We start from the raw sequence: 23,033 nt of genomic DNA, 5'->3' as shown, positions 1-23,033 counted from the left end.
CACACAAACACACACAAATACACACACACACTATGCATGTGTGCTCTTAAACCTACTTCTAAAATAGAGGTTGTCCCTGTAGAAGCCAGTGCTTCCACACTTTTGAGGGTGGGCAACATCCCTTCCAGCTCCAGCTGAAGCCAATGCCATCCTCTTCTCCAACAGTGCTTCTACTGTTTCCTTGGAAGGAAATCCAACAGGTTGGCCACCAGATGCCGGGTTGTGCCTGGAGCCATGTGAAAGGTTTTACACATTAAAAGCAAACCTAGCAAACCTAATTTTTGACAGCTTTGTGGAGTGTGAAAAAAATCATATTTCTCTGGCACCGTTTTATGAGTTTTTGTCTTCAGCAAGAGGGAAGCTTTGCCTTTGAAAATGGTAAAAGGGTCATGCAAATGACCTCAGCACTGGCAGCCTGATTGGAGATCCAACAAATTCTGAAACTGAAAAATTTCACCAAAATCCTCCAATTTTCAGTGCAACTGCAGAATAGCTTTCCTTTGCATCCAGGGACCCTACCCCCAACCCCTTTGCTCTATCACCTGCAGCTGACAGGGCCCAGAAAGCCCAAGTCCAGAGATCTCCATCAAAATGCTGCTGAAAAGAGTAACTGACCATGATTAATTACCACACAGGGCAGGGTATTTGCAAAGATTCTTCCAGGAGGCACATTTGTACAAGAAGATTATTTGGCTGGACTGAAAACATAAACGTAAGAGCCTGGTGGAGGCTCATGAGAAAGAAACCCTCTCTACAAATCTACTGTCACGGAGCTAACAAGAGGATGGGAAGACCGAAAATCTAACCCTTGAGGTATCCAGTCTCTTCCCATCATTTCAAACAGGCAGTTCACCACACAGCTAACCTAGCGTGAGCCTCGGGGCCCCGCCCTGCACATCACTGGGGAGAGTCCTGCCACGCGATCGCATGATTGTGTCTTTATCAGCCCTTTGCAATTTTAAAATTTGTTGCATGTCCTCATGTGGTCTTTCCTCTACGTGTGCACAAGTCTGTGTCTTAATCTCCTCTTACAAGGAGACGCCAGTCATATCAGGTGAGAGCCCACCAAATGACCTCGTTTTACCTTCATTACCTCTGAAAGGCCCTATCTCTAAATACAGTCACATTCTGAGGTGCTCAGGGTTAGGACTTCAACATATGAAATTTGGGGGGAGACAGTTCAGCCCGTAACCCACCACCCTCTTGTTTGCCATAAATCACGTAGTTCTCACATGCAGATACGTTCATCCCAGCCCAAAAGTCTTAACCCATTCACGAATCAACTCTAAGTCCCCAATTCTCATTTGTCTTGTCACTATCACTTCAGTTTTGCCTTTTGGGTTGTTGAAATTCTGGGCAAAAGGCTTTATTACTCCTAGCACCCAGACACCTAAGCCTGGAGCTGCCCTTAGCTGTTGGCATAACATAGGAAGAGGTGGGCTCAGACGCTGGGCAGTTAAAAGAACAGCTCACTGTTGAACAGTTCAACTCAACATTTGAAGTTGACACGATTATATTTTCCTCTAAGAATTTAATTGGCCTGGTGTATGACTCTATGCCAGCCCCAGAAGGCTGATTTCATAAGCTGGGTCATTACTTAGCCCTTTCCCTACATCAGCAGGAATTTTAGACATGCCGATTCATTTTCCACCAGAGGATCTCCACATGCCCAAGGACCCTGAGGGTCCTTCATGTTTATCCAGCTTAGTTTCTACTTCCAACATTGCTACTTTTAATGTCCAACACCCCAAACCCACAAACTACCCCCAAAAGAGACTTACTGGTGAGGCAATTAAAATGGCAAATCTCACTTTGAGTTGGCTGGATGAGTCGCCGAAAAGTGGCGGGGTGGAGATCCTGATGTTTCCATATTTCTGTATTTTATCTCCCGTAGGAGAGACCTGAGCGGTGTGTGTGTGTGTGTCCGTGTGTGTGTGGCAGCAAATGGATATGGTAAGAGAATAGAAAATTGTGAGGGGGTAGAATAAAGGCAGAAAAATAAGACTTAACTCTAGGATTTGTAGGTGACGGTGAAGGCTACAAACACATATTTATACACACACACACATATACACATTTGCTGCTGCAAGGCAAAAAAAACGCAAACAAACAAAACCCCAAATCCTTCACTTTAAGTGTCATAGACCCACGATGACTGGCGAATCCTAAGGAATAAAATTGGAACCCAGGGTTGCTGTTAGGCTATTTTTCTTCTTTAGGTACATAGTGAGTACTAGGGCCTTATTAGTCTGCTCATTCATTCAACAAACATGTACTGAGCAACAGTCACAGTGTCAAGAACCTTCCTAAGTGCCGGGGATTCAAAATGAGCAACAATGTAAGGTGGCTACAACAATGTAACAGGCTCCATCGCCAGCCACTCACCTCCTGCTGTGTGGCCCCGTCTGCAGGCCGGGGCTTGGGGACCCCTGGTTCAGGGTACAGGAAGGACAGAGGGCACCCTGGCCGGGGGGTGGAATCAGGAAAATGGGGTGACCTAGTGCTGGATGCTGGAGCGGGGATTCTGGAGAGAACAGCCAAGGGGATGGTCCTAATGCAGGGAGGCTGTGTTCAAAGATGCCAAGTCATAGAACGGAAGTTAGGGAAGAAGCAACTCAAGCTTATAGAGTGGAAGTTGAGTACAGCATACAGAGGAACCTGGACTCACAATCCTTCGAGGTTTAAGGTGTCCCTTTCATTTTTGTCATTTTTCTAAAGGGAATGAAAAGCCTTTGGGTTAACCTAAGAATGGTTCACCCTAAATATAAGATCAGTAGCCACAAACAACTTGGGGACTATTTCTGACAGAAATGCATTTGAAAGGAAATTCTTCCGGGAAATTTATATTTTGGATGTGGCTTATTTCACCAACTGGAGGTGAATAAACTTGGATACAGACTGTGTCTATATCTGTTTATGCTTAGAAAACAATTTACAGTGCTGATGCCAGCTACAGTCAGCAGTCTGCAATCTTTTATTCCATCTAGGTAATTTAGGTAATGTGTAGAGTAGGTGCATAGGAAATATAGACTAGGGAGGGCCCCCAAAGCAGGATACGGCACCAAGGGTATTTGTGGATGCCCCTCACACCAGCACATATTTTTAGTATCCTGTATCCAGCATCACTTCAGCAGCAGAGTTCTGGGTAGTCCGGTGTGATGAGTAGTCTAGATTTTGGAGTATGGGCTGAAAAGAGTTCCATAAGGCCACCCAAAGCCTAGCACATGGTCTAGCTGGGACTTAATAAATGTGTTGAGTGAATGAATGAATTCCAGGTACTAATTGAGTTTAGATCATTAAAGCATTTTAATACTAGATCACTCTAGATGTATAATACTGAAAGAAAATTTTTTTTAAAAAACCATGGCCATATTGTTTACATAAGCTCCTTCTTCGTCTTATGATTTATGCAAAAAAGTGTTTCTTGGTGCTTAAATCTATAAAACCAAAACCTTGGAATAAAATTGATGTTGAATTTTATCTAATTTGGCAATGACTAATTGAAAAGGAACAACTAAATGAAAAAAAGAGTTCCATGTGTTTCATTAAATGATGCATGTCTAATAAATGTTCATTTTTACGTTTATAAAACATTGAGTGTATATTAACGTTGCTTTTGATCAGCCGTGTGCTAATTATAATAATAATCCAATATAGAATACATGGTTTAATATTTAGAGCCTTATGTCATATAATAAAAAAATATTTAAATTTAAATTTATATACACATTTTTGTTGCAAAGAAATATCGGATCCTCAACAGAAGACACTTAATCCTGAAAATATACTCCAGTAGGATGGGATTCTACAGGGGAAGTAGGATGGAAATACAGGTCAAAGGAGGGGGAAAAAAACAATGTAAAATTTCCAACTTGTTTGTGTATTTCTTACAACTTTTTTGAGGTATAATTTGCATATCGTAAAATGTACCCCTTGTAACAGTGCAACTGCACGGTTTTTAGTAAATGTATACAGTAGTGCAGCGTTCCCACATTCCCACTTGGGACCATCTCCATTATCCCAGAAATACCCTTGAGCCCACTGGCAGTCAATCTGCATATTCTAAAAATAGAAAACAATGGGTATCAAATAGCTATGTTATTTAGATTTCACTGAAAACATTTAAAAGAGTGAAAATGTTGATATTTACAATGCACTGGAGATTGTATCTGATGTATCTATATAAAACTATAATAAACATTTTCAGATATCAACCTAAGAATAAGAGAAGGGAGCTCCTAGCTAATAAAAAAATGTAAGGGTTACCCAAGCACAAATGACTGAAAACCAATAGCCTACCTCTTATCATTGATCATTAATTATATAATAGTTTACTCTGTAGTGTTTTCTTTCTATTTTATTTGATAAAATAGGGAAAAGTCTGGTCAATTCTGTACTTGTTTGGTTGGTTGATTGAAGTAGTTTATGATATTACTGACTTTGATCCAAACCGGGCGGTTCAAAATGCCTTTTTCTTTCAAAAAAGATGCTGTACCCTAGTCTGTATCACGGGAAGAGCAATAAAATACTTCTTCCTCATTTAGAATGACACAGGACAGATTTTCAAAGTCAGAAGACAATGTAATTATATTCTTGGATAACAGCTAATGTCATGTTTATGCTCTGAATCTTTGGCAATATTTCTGTTGACCTAGGCCCCCTGGGATTCTCTTGGGCTTTCTTTTTTTTTTGTCCCTTCATTTTTCTTTTGATCTGGTTATTCTGGTGGTAACAATTTTCATTCGATAAAACTCTTAGACCTTACTGCCACGAGGTAAACAATATACATTTACATTTTGTAGATGCAATAAGGCTCCAAATCTCATTTTTAAATTAAGTTCCATAAAAATGTTTTGTATATATGTATGTACACACACACATACATATATTCTCATGGATATATATGTATGTCTAAAAAATAGATTTTAAAGGATAATCTTGGACTCCATCCTCACATATAACCTTCTCTAAGACCATGAAAGGATACACAATTTAAAAAAAAAATCAGGAATAAAACTTGCTTCTGATGCATAAAAATAAAAGGTGGGTTTGTTTTATTTCTCATTGACTTGCATACTCCATATTCTTAATAAAAAAAAAAGAAAAGCCCCTCAATTACTAGAGATTAAACTGTAAGGGTCTACATCAGCATGATAAAGGTTTCTAACTGTGATTAAGGTTCCAATCTCATGACATGTGGAATAACCTATGTAATTATATTCCCCTTAGTGCTACAGAAAAGTCCAAGTGACTGTAATACATGCTAACTTAATCTTAGCCACAGAAAATGTGTTTCTAATTTTCAAATTCGGCAATTTTTCAATAAAAGTTGTTGCACTTCGTCTGATCTATTCTCAAAATACGGAAGTGCTTGAAGCCCGACCACCTGCAATAACAGATTACTGCTCTCTAAAATATTACCATACACCTACAATGTGGACGCACAAAGCTTTGCTAAAAAAGATCTTTGTTGTTTTTTCTAAAAGAAAGAAGTGATCCCAAAGTAAAGCTGGTTTTCAGCAGCCTCTCTGCTCCAAATGTGACTGGCATCAAAGTCTAATGAAAACCTGTTTGCGGACACTGGACCCATTCCAAGGTACACCATTGGCATATTCTAGACCCCTTGGGACATGACTCATATAAAAAACACAGGGCTGTCATCGGACGGCTGGTGGCTCAAATAAATCAAATTTACTTTCAAAACTGAGGCATACCAAAATTTTATTAGGTGAAACTTGGGCATTTCTTATAGCCAACTTGCACATATATTTTTTTTATTACTTACAGCAGTTAAAAGGTATGCTACCAATCATATGCAAAACAAGAAAAGATTGCAGAGTACATTTTTTACTGGGTGGTAATAGGAACTACCTTTTTTTTTTTTTTTTAAGAAAAAGAGCAATTCCAAATAATAAGTTAATAATAGGTGGCCTCAAAGAATTCAGCTCAGTGTTTACGTAATTCATAAGCCCTCTGGTGCATATTTCTCCATTGCACCTCTATTTAGCAGACCCCATCACTAGTCTTAAAAACTGACTTTTGCCCCAAAGTGATTTCTTGCTCACTAAAACTATCAACTGTACCACACTTCATGGGATGATGACAGATAGTGTTTATAATGTGCATTTATGAGAAACAGACATGAACATACTCAAGTTCTTGATGATCTAAAAGGGCTTAAACTTTAAGCTTCAAAGACCTACTACTGCTTATACTCTAACCCGCACACTAAGTCAGTTTCAAATTCCGGATTAGGAAAGTTCAGTCTTCTGTTAAATATTAGAAATTTCTCTATTTTTAAGTCTAATATGTTAGACCTTTTAAATATGTTGATCGGTCATCAAAGGCATAGCAGAAAACGGGCCCTTGCCCAGTGAATAGCATATTTGCAAATTAATATTCACTTTTTAAGGCCACGTCTGTCACATTTCAAAAGTGGTGGCAGCTTATTTTCCTTCAGTGGCAAATCCTTCAACAGTCTTACGTGGTGAGGCATGTACTATTGTGTATATGTTTTAGTACACACACAAATCTTACCGGATGGTACATAGATTTCAATTGTCTTTGTCAATAGAATATTTTTTCATATTGTAATTGGCCAGTTGTATCTCTTCTATTTTTTTGGTAAATTTTTTTTTTTTTTTTTTTGCGGTACGCGGGCCTCTCACTGTTGTGGCCTCTCCCGTTGCGGAGCACAGGCTCCGGACGCACAGGCTCAGCGGCCACGGCTCACGGGCCCCGCCGCTCCACGGCATGTGGGATCTTCCCGGACCGGGGCACAAACCCACTTCCCCTGCATCGGCAGGCAGACTCCCAACCACTGTGCCACCAGGGAAGCCCCGTATCGCTTTTAACTGTTGCCTGCTTATGGTCTTTAGCTCATGTTTGGTTTTTTCTGTTGATGTGTTTGTCTGACCTTACTGATTGGTAATTGCTCTTAGAATATTAACCCTTTGTCAAAGATGTGGCAAATCTTTTTCCCAGTTTCATAATCTGCCTTTAATTTTGTCTTTTTTTTTTCCCTAAACAAAATTTTAAAATAAATGATAAAGTCAAAGCTAGTAATCTGTTCAGAGGGAGAAGACTATTCAGGTTGAGGGAGAAAAAGGAAACAAACACAGGCAGCCGGGAGTGAGGCCAGTTCCTGCACGGCTGCTCTCAGCCACTGCTGTCTTCTCTTCCCATCACAGTTCTGTCCTTCCAAAACCCTGAATTGAGCTCACTCCCGTAAAATACGCGGTACTGCGTCATTTGGCATGGATGGACTTACTGTCCTGTATTGCTCCTAGGATAATTCTTGTAATCATTCATGAATTCTCAACCAGATTGTAAACAATTTGAGGACAGAAACACTTTTCTATATTTCTTTCATAATTTTCGTACTTCTAGCACCATGCTCTGCAGGTAATAAGCCTTGAACAATTACTTGTTCATTGATTACAGATGTGTTTCCTCCCTTGCATTCCATGGCCAAATGATTCCATTTTTCCTTTCTCGAATATTTTGTGGAGGCTAAGTTTATGTATGAAAATCACTGAGCCATTTTAAATGAAGTGATTTCTGTTCTGACAAATTACTAGTCAAAGTTCTATTCAGAGTAAGTGACTTCCTTAAGTGATGGGTAAATTCAGTCAAAATAGTTGATTTGAGCCTTCGAGTTGACCCAGCTTGCTCTCAGTCAGTAAGAACACATACAAAGTTGGGTTTCCCTGGATGCCTCCACTGCTTGCCCAGTGAATTGTGGGGAATTCCTAGAATGATACTAAAATAGAGAAGCTATACTGGTGGTATAGCCGGTGGTCTTTCCTAGAATGATACTAAAATACAGAAGGTATACAAGAATATATGTGAAAGTATTTCTAGGAGATCTTTAAAAAATACGTATGATAATATAATTTTAATAGATTATTGGTTTAGTTTTGGGGTAAAAGCCATTCTTTAAGACCAGTGATGGGGCCTGCTAAATGGAGGTGCAATGGAGAAATTTGCACCATAGGGCTTGTGAATTACGAAAACACTGGGTTGCATTCTTTGACATCACCTATTACTAACTTATTTGAAGCTCCTTTAAAAAAAAAGGTTCAGTTAAAGCCATTCAAGCTAAGCCCATAAAGGAATGCAATTTTTACCAACCTAATTGCCAAAGAATGATTAAAAATTATAACACTTGAGGTTGTTAAAGATTGAGAGGTGGAAACATTTGTTCACAGATCCTGGGAGGATAAATTGTATCGATTTTGGAAGGCACTTTGGCAATATGTATTAAAAGTCTTAAAATATATACTAATCTTTGACCCAGAAATTCTATTTGTAGGACATATTCTTAAGGGAATAATTATGGATGTGTTCAAAGGCTTAAAGATAAGAAGGATTACAGCATTGTTTAAGATAACAAAAACTTGGAAATGATGCAAAGATCCAATAACAGAAGATTAAATAATTAAAGTTTAAAATTAATAACTTATTAAATAATATTAGTGATATGGAAGTATGTCCTGTACACTAAGATACAGAGTAGGTTACAAACACTATATGGAATACATTTCATATTTTAGTAAGCGTATACAGAAAATAAATTAGAGATACATTAATATGTAACCAGTGTAATAGTAATTCTCTGGGTGCTGGGAATACAGGTTACTTTTATTGTAGTGTTTTTTTAATTAAAAAAATATATATACTATTTTTTGTTATTTAAAGAAGTCTGTTCATAAAACAAGCTGCAGAAAACAGTTTGAGGCTAAAGTGGGTTGTACGTATTTAAGGGGGTTTTCTTAGCCTGCAGCACCAACGGTTGCTATGGGTCGCTTAGAAATTCTTCTGGATTTTCCAAAAATATGCATTTCCAACAGGGATTTATGATAATGTCCTTTTCTTTTCACCGTAGCTTCAGCAAGAGGCTAAATAATAATGTTATAGAGTTTAATAATGTTATAGAGTTCTGTTAATTTACTTTTTAAACCATCTTTTGCAATTTCTTTTTTAAAGGACTGCATTAAACTTGTTTCATCAAGGTGACAGCTAGCAGCTTAATTTTTTAAATTTCAAGTAATAGGTGTAAAAGTGAAACATTTAAAATATGTATAATTGCACAGAATTTTATCGGTGTTTATTGATAGATTTAAGAGACCTTTTCCTAAAATGTTCTTGTGTGTGGAGAGAAATGGGTTCAGGAAGAAATATGCTTCGTGTTCTTCCTGTATGACTTACCTCAGGAGAATTTAAGGGGCAGCACGAATCAAAATCTCCAAGTTCTAACCAGGCTTTGCTTCATGGCTTTAAAGACAACTCTTTCTTGACTGTCTTAACTAACGGAAGAAATAGTGGGGATGATCATACTCAATAAATAACCAAAAGCTTTTGATTATTGTCTTTGCAACAAATGATATAATTTTTCAACAAATATTATACCAAATATAATTGCCATTGATTATTGAAAGGATGAGTTTGGGAAACACATAGAAACATCTGAGGGAAGCTGGTTTAAATTTTAAATAATTGCAGAGAGAAACAAGATAGACTATGGATTTTAAAAGTTAGTTGTGCCATGTTTCTTTGCCAGTTTGGCTCCAAATTCTATCTTGAAACATAAGGATATGATTAACTTGCAGAAATTATTTCTTCTGGAAAAGTGTAAGTTTATTCTCACCCATACTCTGAAAATGGAAACGTTTCCCAGACTGTTCCAGTGTGATGGTTTTTCTTTAGGTCGAATCAGACCTTTGGGCCAAAGCCCTTTATCAACCAGTCAACAGGAAAGCTTTTCTCAGTCATGAAAAATGATTTTTTTTTTCTTTATAAACATTCCTGAGAAAGGGGGAAGTTTTCTTCAGATTTAATTTATAAGTTAGAGGGGGATTTCTTCCATGAATAGAATGATTTTGTTCCCATATTTGAAAAAATAACATGGGTAGTGTCTGAGGTTTTGATGAAGGGACTGAGGAAGAATAACCTGAGTTGTGCTTCTGCAAGTGACGGAACCCAGCGGCGATAGAAATACGATCCTTTGCGGAGGGAGTTCTCTTTTATAAACTGGATTCTATGTCAAGTGATTCCAAATCCCCATCTGACCTTGTCACCAACCTGACCCTATTCCAACTCATTAGGAGCAAAACTAGTGACCATTTGGAACAAAGTACCTTCGTGGTCAGATAGGAGAGCTAGACAGTAGGAGCATTTTACTCTGTAACCTGAGTTGCAACCACAATCCTCTGAAAACCTCCCACAGTCTCCTTCTCAGATAGTTCTCCTGCAATTATCTTTGCCCCTCCTTCCCCAGCTGCTTTCCCCTCCTCATTAAAGATATAAGAGCAGCTAACTGGAGAGGTGTTCATCTGGCTGAAGTTTTCTTAGTTTTGTAAAAGACAGTGTGGCATACTCATGCTCCCAAGACTTACAGATAAAACTAGAATGTCATTAGCAGAAGTAAAGTGAGAACAGTAGGGAGAACACTGCACCAGGACTCAAGACACCTACATTCTTACATCTCTCTCTCTCATGCATGAGGCTTGTCGTTAAAATAGTCATTTGGTGAAACTTCTTTGTGCCTCATTTCCTTCTCTGAAAGAAATGAGGAGTTATGCTACCTAGGTCCTTTCCAGCTTTCATGGTCTGTGAATCTAAATCTTTTACAAACTATCCTTAAAAATGATTTTTATTTCCCTTCTTCAATAAGACAAACCTTTTTTTCAGTCCAGTGATATCAAAGGATTACAGCCTGATTTGCCACAAAACTTCTCAACAAGTCTGATCATACAAATATTCTTGGAGATTATTTTAGGAAGCCTATATGCTAGTACTTTTGACTGCAGGAAGGGAAACAAAGTTTCTCCGAAGGTAAGTGTGTGTTTATTTTATCTTGTCTTATTTTACTTTTATTTTATTTTATTTTCCAGGGGGCTCATATGATAGAACAAAGTACAATATTAAGTGGTTAACTCATTTATAAACATCCTAATAAAGTAAAAACAATTGAAACCATAAATATAGCATCATTACTGCAAAACAATACAAACTTGCTCCATCTACTTGGCTTTCCTACTCCTTATGATAAGCAACTAATTAGATATGATTGTGCAAGTCAAAAATGTTATTTGCAACCATTGTATTTATATGTATTCAAAATCAGTATTAAATATCAGGAATAAAACAATTATTAATTTCTAGTAAAATCCAGAGTGCACTTTTTTACCTTCTTCATAGAAGATTGTTGAGCATTTTTATTATGATTCAGAATGTACCTTTGATAACTGACTACTTCACACATGTTTTCCTGCACTTGATCCATATAAAACTGGTTTGCCTGCAAACTCTGATCTCTTTTTGAATTTTGTAGTAGAGAATTATCAGTCATTAAATATATTCACACTCTTATTTTGAGATTAAAGGAGTTGCTGTTCTCTCTCTAAATATTATCGTTATTGTTATTAAACTTATGGAATACCAGATATTTTCTCCAAAAAAGAAGGAGGTGGTGACTTTACCCTCTTATGGCTTCTAAGAAACCCCAGTCACTTTAAATACCATCTTCCTGACAGATAAACTGCCTCAGATGAGTTGTATTAATAAAATATACCAACATTTGAATAGGTTTTATAAACACATTTGTTTTGATTCAGTAAGTATTGGTAAAGCTCCTTTTATGAAAAAGATTATTTCAGGGACCATGTGACATACATAAAGGGTTCTACCTTGGTATAGCAAAAATATATAGTTGGAGATAAACCAAGAAAACCAAAACAGCTATAGCAGAGTTCAATAAATGGCAGAATACATTGTTCTTTGAAGCAAAGAAAAAGTATGATGCCTGGGTGGTTGATCAGATGGGACTACCTGGAAGAAGTTATTTGAAATTAACTGTTAGTACATCCCTTCAGAGATTGCTATGGGGACAAAGTATTCCAAGTGGCTCCAGACTGGCTAGGTAAGGACATGTTAGAAACACTGAAATTGGCCCAAGTTCTCCTGGTGTTAGTACCTCCACTTAGAACTAGTTCTTCATATCACTTGCTAGTTATTGGTTGCACTCTTCCTACAAGGATTCTAACAAAGGCCACTGAGCTTAACTGTGTAGAATGCAGAAGTGGAGGAACAACAAGAAGCCAGATTAGAAAGGCAAACTGGACCCACGCTGTGGAGGGTCCTGAATGCCACACTGAGTGTGGAGCTGGCTCTAGGGACAACCAGAAGCCATTCAACCTTCTGGGCAGAGTTGCCCCATAATCAGATTTCACACCAAACTGCTAGCTGTGCATAGGACGGCTTGGCCCAGGGAGTGTCCTTGGATTCAGAAACAACAACGTGGAAGTTTTTGAATACTTGACCCTGGGTGATGGCAGTGAGAAGAGGGAAGGAAGTGGAGTGGTTAAAGAAACAAACAAGGAGAAAATTGGTAATCGCAATTATGTAAGAAATAATTCTCAATTATTTAATACCATGATGGTTCCCAAAAGGGATTTTAGAATTTTCTACTTATGAAAAATAGAACCAACAAAATTCTCTGTAGCTCAGGGTAACTAAGCAGAAGGTCAAGGAAGGGATAAAGTAATTTTGTTAATTTTCTTAATTCTTTTTAAAAATATTTTCATTAGCTTTTGGTGTTAACAATTGGCTGAGACCTGATTTTTAAATGGATTTCACAATGAATTATTTTCTGCTTTTAGAAATTTAGAAAAAAAAAATGTTTAAAAACATAATCGTTAAAAGTAATTCTTTCAAATCAATTTTTAAGGGGACTCTAAAATTTACAGCTTCAGAAAATCAAACTAAAAAATATTTTGTCATATTAGAGTGATATTTGTACTTTTTAATTTTTAGAATTTTAATTATTGAATTAAATAGAAATGAGTGTCTCACTGCTTGAAATTGACTCAGTTTTCATGGGTTATTTTTAAAATTTCCTGAAAATGTAGACAACCTAAAAATGCATTTGGAAAAAAATTAAACATGAGTCATAAAGGCCTACAGTCAAGAACTTTATATTTAAATAGAATTACTTTTTACAGGTATTTTTTTTATAGCAAATACACAACAAAGTACATATACCTTCATATATATACAAGACAACCCCAGTAGTCCAAATAAAAAGTGTAAGTTACAAAATCAATAATAAAATGATTATTTCAGATACAGATTCATATGCTTTCATAAGTTTTCTCTTTCTCAGCCTAAATATCTTACTTACATAGAAAAATTATCAAATGAAATAATGATGTCAATAAAACAAAACACTGACATCTCACAATAAAAGAGTCATTGGACACAGAAAACAATTTGAACTTTTTAAGGTACAAAATAAGAAACATGATTTTTACAAAGAGATTAATTCTAAAAATGGCAGCATGTTGAACTCAAAAAACCTCCTTCCAAGGTGGCATAATTAACAACCAAAGTCAGCTTTCTCACATTATCACAGAATTTTTCTTTTCACCACACTGCATGAGACATATTCGTACATCAGGTGGGGCTAGCTGGAAAAGGAATCCAAACGGGCCTATTTTTAAATAATAATATTTGTAGATTCATTGATAACATGTCAGGTGACAGAGAAAATATTGACCCAGAAGATTATAAATCAAAAAACGTTTTCATTGCTGAGTAATACTAATAGTAATAATGCTTGTCAGAGCCCTGAAGAAAAATACTTGGGAGAACCATATTTACTCTGCCAGAAAATTTCCTAACAAATTACTAGAGTTGCAACAGTCATTAGAAATAAGTAATATGGGCTTCCCTGGAGGCACAGTGGTTAAGAATCCGCCTGCCAATGCAGGGGACACAGGTTCGAGCCCTGTTGCAGGAAGATCCCACATGCCGCGGAGCAACTAAGCCCGTGCGCCACAACTACTGAGCCTGCGCTCTAGAGTCCGCGAGCCACAACTACTGAAGCCCATGTGCCTAGAGCCCGTGCTCTGCAACAATAAGATTTGAATGGCCGCAATGAAAACCTACACACCGCAACGAAGAGTAGCCCCCGCTCACCGCAACTAGAGAAAGCCCGCGCACAGCAACGAAGACCCAACACAGCCAAAAAACAAACAAACAAATAAATAAATCTATATTAAAAAAAAGAATATATTATGGTAGCACCGCAAGAAGGCTTTACATCAAGAATTCCTTCTGAACGTCCAGAGACTAAGTAATATATTGTCTTATTTATACAGGTGCTCTCAGATATAAATGTCAGTCTATAGATCTGAATTACACATATTATCAAAATGATAATCTAATAAAATCCAAGCATCCACAGTCCTATTTTCAGATTTTTGCAAAAAATACTATCAGAATACCACTTTCTGCTGGTTCATATTTATTTGCATTGGCTGTCCAAAGGAAAAGTTTTGTCAACAGTTTATAAACTAAAAGAGAAATTGAAAAAAATTGGACATTTTTCACTTTGCAGATTTGCTGAAGTATAGGCTTTGGCTTCAAAATAGCTTATTTGATGGAAATTTGCAAAGATTATGGAAAATGTATTCATATGTAATGACAAGGCCAAAATTTCAGCTTTAGTAAATGGAGATTAAAATAATTGGCAAGGGATGTGTAGTCAATACAATAATTTGAGTATTTACAAAAACTTATTAAGATCAAGTAACATTTGTGTATTGTTGAGGAAAATCTTCATCAGTATTTGAAATACTTGATTTTTAAAAATACCAATTGGATTTGAAATTTGTTTTTGTATAACAAGAAATTCAAATATTATATTTATCAATGAAGGAAAAAGAAGAGTTGTTATATTTAAAACATTGATATACTATTGGTGTTTAAAGAGTTTGCATTGTTCGAATTGTGCTCAATGGTATGAAGGAGTCTGTCAAAAAAAGTAATAAATATGTTTTTGCTATTTGCTACCTCCTACTCCTGTGAACAAAGTTTCTCACACATGATTTCTACCAAGAATGTGACGAGACCATCATTAAAGAAATCTTGATTAGGATGTATGTGTGGCCAGCAAGCCATAAAACTATCATAAAATGCTATTATGCTAAAGCAAGCTCCAATTTCTCATTTTAAAATGTGAAAAGATTTTATTTGGAAATTGTATACAAACTCAGCATGTAATATTCTCCCTAGCATTTGTGGTTTGCTTTTCTTAGCATATCTATATAAGGTAAAGAAAATACCATATTTTTTTTTGTATGTAAGTGCCAAGTGCCAAGTGCTATGTAGAAACCTCCAAAATCCTCCCCAGTTTACTCTGATGTGCTGTACAAATACAATCGTTTTATATGTGACTTGGTATGAAAAAGCTTGGGAATAACTGCCCTAGGGGAATGAATTTAACTGATTGTTAGGCAAAGTACAGTAGAGCAACGAAAAGCCCAAGATAACCCAAAAGTCAAAAATATTACCAAGGAGAAAAGTGTGACTTGACATTAGCTCAAATGTGACTTTAGCTCAAGTTGTTTCTTAGGAGATTTAAAGGAGCGTGTGCTCTCCTCAGACATCGGAGTGTAAAGACACTCCAGAAAGCAGCACACCCATCCTCTGCCACATTTCCCTAATGGGGCTCCCAGTGCACTAATGGTGGAAACCTGTATGGGCATTAGTTGTGGTTTCTTATAAAGACCACGTATAGAAGTTGTCTGAAGTTGTAGTCAATGACTGAATCTTACAGAACTTGGGAGAGTTTGGTATTTGGGAAAATCGCTTCAAAGCTTCACTCTTCTGGCGACTATCTGGGAACAGGAAGGGAAGAAGCATGAATATACTCTTAAAATAACGTACATCAATAAATCAACATTCATACTAAATTCTTTAACTGAGTGGTGATACAGATCAGAAGTTCTGTTAACTGTGGAGACACAAAGAATCTTTTAAAAAATACGCTATTTTAAAATCCCATCCAGGAATAGGTCTGAAGTTTTAAATATGTATTCCAATAACTCGTATTTCTTAGGACTTCTGTACTTTTTATCTCATCTGCTATTTGAGGATTTTCCAGGTTCAATATTGTGTGCATCAAATTACCCCATATTCTTGTATTTTTCAGAGAGTCTGAAGAGACAAAATAAAATACTTTCCTTTTGATCTAAAATGGCATTTCCTATTTAAGAACAAAAAACCACAAGAAAGTTTTAAGGCTCCTACAACTAATATATTCAAAACCTGTGCAGCTTAAGACTGAACATAAAAAAATAAAAAAAAACTGAACATGATTTCCAGTGAAAGGTTTCCAAACCTACTGGAAAAGGCTGTGTCAGGAGGAATGCCTGTGTGCTTACAAATAACAGCAAAACTCTGGGCTGCGAATAATAACCTAAGAGTTATTGAAGGCATGAGAACTTGTAAAAAGCAATTGTAAAGCATTTTGTAAAATATTATTGCCATTCAAATGTTAAATGATGACAACAGAAGCTCTTCAGGGACTGGTAAAAAGCAAACACTGTTGGAAGAGGAACTATAAGGAAAAAGGAAAGAAAACAGAGTGGATATAAAGACCTCATAAATTTAGGAGAGAAAAAAAGACAATTGTGAGTGACAAACGGAGAAGGCTTACCAATTTTATGTCCTATTCCATCAAAATAAATAGCACATTTTTAATTTCAGGGGACTTGAAGCCAAATGGGAGAGTCAAAGTTAATCTCTTAAATGTTTATAGAGACATTTTTCACACATATAATCAAATATAGAAGAAATATATACTAAGTGATTCTACTATTTTATAAGATTTATAGTACAATTGAATTCTTCTTAGGGAAACAAAGTAGGAAGGATGCATCTTTCTGCATTGTACTAATAAACAATGGAGCAGTCTATATGAAAGATAGAAAGACAAGATGTTCAGCAATCTTCCTTACTCACGCCTCAAAATCAAGGTCTTTGGAAAAGAGCCTTGATAATCGTCTTGTTTCCTAAGAACCAAACCTTCATATAATAATTATTATTAATTATTAGAACAATAAATACCCAACAGAGTACCTTTAATTCTTCTACTTTTCTTTTGGAGTGGCAAAATCGATGTCATGGGGAACGCTTTCTGAAACTGGTATATTTAACTAAAATGAAGAAAAAAGAAAGGGTCCTTATGTAAATCAAATACAGGTTTTTCCAGTTCTGCAGAAAGGATTCCTTATTCTTTGCCCTATTTGGCACTTGTATGTTCTTAATTATTGCTGTTTGGCCTCTTAGAAAGAGAAAGTGGGATAAAATGTGAATCACACTAGAATGTTTTCTGACGTAACAATAATGAATAGCTTTTTTTTTCTTTTTTAAAGATTAAAATAATAGGAGTAGGGTCAAAAGATTAACTTGATTATCTCTGTTTCATGGGTGTGTTTTTATCCATTTTACAGTGGTCATTTCCAGGAAGCAAGACTTACCGCTCATAGCTAAAGAAGACCAGTTTCCGGAGAAACAAGGTTTGTTCTGTGTTTATGTTGCATATTCCATTTCTTCATGTTTTATAGAGCTCACTTTTGTTTCCTCTGTAGGGCCTGGGTTATCTTGTTTAGATTTTATATTGTCTACATTAAAGGGTGACTGCTGAGTCCTCATTTCCCATACTCTGTGAAGAAAAGGTGAGAAGAAACAGGAGAGGGTATGAAAGAAGCAGAAGAGGGTAAGAGAGAGAAAGCGAGAGAAAAGAATCAAAGAGATTTCCTCCTACGCTGTCTGCCCCTGAAGGAAACATCTGCCTGAATGCTTTACTCTGGGAATGACCTGTTCACGTAGTCCAAACTTAGAGGGAAGAAATACAAACTTTCTGAAAATTGAGAAACAAAAGTGAATGGGTAATATTATTTTGCTTCTTCAATATTATGTAAATGTTATAGCTAGAAAAACACATGTGCATATATTTAGGCAGAATTTATAAAGATCAGTGTTCAAATTTCAAGGAATGTGTACTAACTGAAAAGCCACCAATCCACATTGGGGAGCCATGGGGAAGAGGCAGGGACAACGTAGAACAAGGAGAGCATGATGTTTCAGCATCTTTGTCCAATGGAGTCAATTTGTTTGACTCAGCTCGGGTTTAATCTCACCCAGTGTTCCTGGACTTACTATTGCAAAGCTTTGTAGAATTCTAAGTGAAGTCTTGCCTTCGTACTCATGGTCCCTTTCTAGCCCTGAAGTTACTCATCTCTAGAGTGAGCTCTGAGGCCCTGAAGCTTGGACACCACTGCTCACGAAGGCCCTGCCTAACCCTGCCTTGTGACAGGACTCTGTAAGTCACCCCACGTATGGCTCTGGGACCTGAGGACTTTCTCTGGAGCAAAAGCCATACCTTCCCTTGGCAGGTGCTTCAGTGTTTAACGATCAATGGCCCTTTCATCTGGATGACTGTTTTTTACAACAGAAAAATATGAATCTGATTTCTTTGAGGAGATAAAATAGATCCTTCTGATGAATGACTACTAAGGAGAGCATGGATTCACAAGTTAGGGAGATTCATGACGTACAGAAAGGGGCCAAATAAATGCCAGATTAGCAAAGGAGATTCATACATCAGAGGGGACTTCAGGCTGGCTTTAGGCCAGGTAACGGGGGCAGTGGCCACAGAAGAGTTTAACTCACATCACAAGATGTCAATGCCTCCTGAATTCCAGCTATCAAAAAAAGATGACTTTATTTGACAATAGACAAATTAAAGGGGAAAGGGGGATGGGTAACAAATTATTGTCCAAAACAACCAAACATCTTTGTTGAATCAAAGGAAAACCGTTTCAAAAGCCCCTGACTGAGCCCACTAACGGTCTCCAGAGGAGAGAGGCTACCCTGGTCACCTCAGAAATCTGCTTTAAACCTTACGGTTTAATTTATTATTGGGTTTTTAAACCTTACGGTTTAAGTTTAATTTATTATTGGGTTGGCCAAAAAGTTCGTTTGGGTTCTTCCATAAGATGGTATGAAAAACCCGAACGAACTGTTTGGCCAAGCCAATATATCCAAACCCACCTCCTCTGCTATCTTTTATCTTGCCATTCTTAATGAAGACAGAACTGCTGCTTCACCAAACCTTTAGTGACAACACATCTTACCCAGAACCACCAAATCAGACATTTGTCTAAAAACATATTGTCTTAGTTCCCAGTTTTACAAGAACAATAGTATTTCAGGAGACAATGGCCTCCTTAAACTAGGAAATTAGTTTATTTCTTCCACAGTGATTTATTGAACCAAGCACATTCATTCAAGGAGGCTGCTCACTGGTCTCAGATATCACAAATTCTGGGGCACCTAAGCTTAAACATTGGTGCTCGAAGAGCAGACCACCCCTTCTGTTCTCAATGAGCTGGCGTTCTCGCCTGCTTTTGAAGATTTTAAAAACACAACAGTAGCTGTTGGTTTCTTTAACTTCCAGGTAAAGAAAGTGGGAACTGAAACCAAAGGGTCAGAAGAGTCTACAAATAGGGGGTTAGTGCATTGCTGGAGGAGGAGGATGGCCAGTGAGTTCATACAAGGTTGAAAGGAAACATTGGGGCTAAGTTAATCTTTCAATTCACTTTTTATTTTCCAAGTTAATAGGACTGATATATGGAAACAATCTAACAAAGTTGAAAGAGTAATCCATTTGTTTTTTTATTTATTAACCCAACCCACTTTTTGTGTCACCCAGAAATTTATGACCCAGACTTGACACCCAAGGAACTTATACTCTTGTTGGGGAGACTGGACTTAGGCTTGAGATACAATGAAAGAGGATTCCAGAGATGGAATTTAATCAGACAAGTGCTGATGACACTGTTTTATTGTGTGCGATCTCCCTGTGCTTTCTTATCCAGAAAGGAACTCCATCAGCATTTCCTCTTAGATCAAAATTTATATGCCCAGAAGTATTTTTTAGGTGCTTGTGTTCCTCTTTTCATTTCCATCACATTTAGACTATACTGATTTACACTAATACAGTCCAGTGTAAATGAGTGCTCCCTTGTGTTCCATCACAGACCTTCCATACCAATAATTGCTGTTAGTATGCATTGAACAAGTACTACGTGAAAGGCACTGTCCTGAAAAATGCGCATCTAATTGCAATCCTGTCATTTTGGTATTAGGATCATTCCCATTTTGTAAACAGAAGATTTGAGGCAATTTAGTCGTCTGTTCAAGTTCACAGAGCAAGTCAGTGGTAGAGCTGGGAATCCAATCTAGACAGACTACTTCCCAAGCCCACTAGTTTAATCACAACACTGTATTGTTGACTTTTGTGTAATGATGTTTAGGTTAGTCATTTGACATGATTTGTACAGAATAAAGGAGATTGATATGGAATGAGCTTTTACCATATCTGATTGATCATTTCAACTCAAATGTCAATTAGGTGCCAAGCATTGGATCAGACACTGGAGATTCAGAAAAGAACCAAATCCAGTCACTGTGTTCATGAATCTCCTCCCAGCTGGAGTGAGAGCTTTAAGGAGTGTAGGTGCAGCACTGTAGGATAGGGAGGGTTGCAGCAGTGAACTCCTCAAATGCCCAACAATGAAGTGTCTGAATGAGCATCTGTCTCAGAAACTACAACCCGAGGAAAAGTGGAACAGCCTTCTTCCCCTGCAAGTAGACATACTAAATCTTGCAAAAATGTAGGCACTCCTGGCAAATTAGAACTACCCATCTGTCTATGAGCTTGCTAATCATTCCAAAGCTAAAATATAACCTCTCAAGAATGTCTCGGATTTACTCATAGGCCAATTTGGTGAGTCATAAAAAAGAAGCAGCATCTGTATTCAGTCAACCTAGTTGGAATTCACTGGAAGTCTGAAAATACTAGGAAAACTTTCTATCAATGATGAACAATCATGCTCAACATAATAAAAACTCATTACAAAGGAACTGGGGGGGGATGGGAATAAGAAAGGAAGGTGAAGATTAAAGCCAAACCAAAATATGGATAGATTGCTACAAGATTAAGAGGATCTTTGTATTAGAAGTAAAGAAAATTAGTGCAAGTTTGTCCACGGAAAGACAGTGAAAACAAAATTGTCCCTTATGTCAGCCAATTTTGGATTTTCTATTATTTATTACCACTTGGTGATTTATAACAAGAGAAAGGCAATGGAGAAATTGAGAATCATTAGAATGTAATGATGAGTTTCAAAGTCAGCCCCTAATGAAAAGCAGAAATTTTAGAAAATAAAAAAACCCAAATCATATTTGTTTAAAATCTGTAATGACTTCTTTTGAAGTCCACTGAGCTACAGTATGTGCTTACATTGGCTGTTGAGTTATGATTTAAATTTATGCTGTATTTAGGAGGTTAATATTTGTTGACTTATATGGAAGAAATTTAATTGTGGAAAGTTGAGGAAAGAAAAAATGAAAACAATATAGTACTCATTAAAGTTTACTGTATTGTTTTATAAGAAAAGAAATAGGCGCATAGTTTCATATAGTCAACTTGGGTAAAATGTATGTGAGCAAAATACACTAAAATGTTAAGAGAGTTATCTCTGCAATGTATCATAACTGCAGGCATTCTTTTTCTTTTTTCTTTGTACTTCACCTGACTTTTCAAAGTTTGTACAATGAGCTAGTACCACTTTTATAATTAAAAACGTCATGTTATTTTAAAATAGACTTGCATCCATGTTCTAGAAGGAATAGATTATATGATGGTAAATTGAACACCTATTAGAATACAAGTGATTAGCAGTATATAACCAGCATTTACAAAAAGCAAATCAAACTATACAAGCTTAATAACTTCTTTTTGGCTTGCACTGTAAGATTCAGCAGATGTTATATTGGAATTTTAGTAAAGGACATAATATGGTCTCCTGAGATTTACTGACAAAAAGAATTTATTTTCTGTTAGGAACAGAGAAGCTGCACTTAGCTGGAAAACGGGCTGAAACTCTGTAAACAAAAGGAAATAATGACATGATCCAGGGAAGGTGCTAATGAAAGCTGTAGCATCAATCAACAGAAGCCTTAGGGATAAGGGCAGAGCATAGGTAGCTCATGGGGTATCTAGGGAAGAAAAAGGCACTGGTGGGAAGTAGAACTGGGAATGATGGGAGGAAAAGAAAGCTAATAATTACATATCTACTTTGTGCAAAGTAGGGCACCAGGCTCTTCTCTCCAATTAACAGGTGAGGAAATTAAGAATAACAGAAGCCATTAAATAGGAATACTGATGGATACGTTGACTTATTTCTTTGGTTAAATGTGATCTGAAGAATAAAACCTATTACTAGTTGGAATCTAATTTATAGGAAAAAACACATAGAAATTAGTGGGCTAAACATTGACAGAAGTGTACTAGGTGATGTGAAAGGAAAAACTCTTTTTTTTTTTTTTTTAGCATAGGCGCCTCATATTACACTTAATAACAAAGACACAAGGACAGTTAGCCCCTCTCTCTACAAGTATGGTGATATTCCCGGGGCTTTGTATCTCATTACGAGAGATTTATTCTAGTAAAGAGAGTAAGGTCCATAACAACACTAAAGCAATGCACATGGAGAGCCCGACTAAATGATAATTTGGATGAGTCATAACATATATGAAAAGCATAAGCACTTGGGGAAGATGATGTGGCCTGATCTAAACAGGATAAGTAGGATAAGTGGGATAAAAGTATGGGAAAAAAATAGGTCAAATATCAATAAAAAACTTTTCAATAGTGGGAACTATCAAAACCAGAAGATTTGTTCCCAAAGGAAATTCATGATTGTGGAAGATTTAATACTTGAGTGAGTAAACATGAAAGAATAACTAATCGAGAACAGTTCTAAATTTTATGCTTCTATAGATTCATTTGTAAATAAACTGTGAACAATGAGGCCTCATTTATTCATCAGCATCAGGGAACACATTGTTCCAGAGAAGTCAGTTCCCCAGATACTGCAAGCCTCACAACAGGAACAGATTTTTCTTTAATTTCAACCTCTCCAGTGGAGATTTATTTAAACGGAATGACTCAGATCCTTGGCTTCTTAAATATTCCAATCCAGAATTAGGATATGAGATGCCAGAAGTGTGTATGGAAAGGCCTCTGGAACACAGGGTCAGGACAACCAGAGATCCAGTCTTGGTTCACAGAAAGGTGATCTGGAGGTCTTTTACCACTCTGGTCCTTAATGTTA

At 36.9% G+C, this 23,033-nt stretch overlaps 1 long non-coding RNA gene across 3 annotated transcripts in view; it reads left to right on the top strand.

The window, feature by feature from the left end:
- The window catches only part of LOC117201423 (uncharacterized), a 147,676-nt gene that overhangs the window by 83,800 nt on the left and 40,843 nt on the right, over positions 1-23,033 (top strand). For all 3 annotated transcript variants that reach the window (XR_007470422.1, XR_004483437.2, XR_004483436.2), the window contains exons 3-4: positions 10,693-10,836; positions 17,301-17,366. This is a non-coding gene — a long non-coding RNA (uncharacterized LOC117201423). The remainder of the gene's footprint in view (positions 1-10,692; positions 10,837-17,300; positions 17,367-23,033) is intronic.

The sequence above is a fragment of the Orcinus orca genome, chromosome 12, assembly GCF_937001465.1.
Source record: "Orcinus orca chromosome 12, mOrcOrc1.1, whole genome shotgun sequence".
Classification (NCBI taxonomy): domain Eukaryota; kingdom Metazoa; phylum Chordata; class Mammalia; order Artiodactyla; family Delphinidae; genus Orcinus; species Orcinus orca.
The sequence above is the reverse complement of the archived record's forward strand: the minus strand, read 5'-3'. Positions and strand labels throughout refer to the sequence as shown.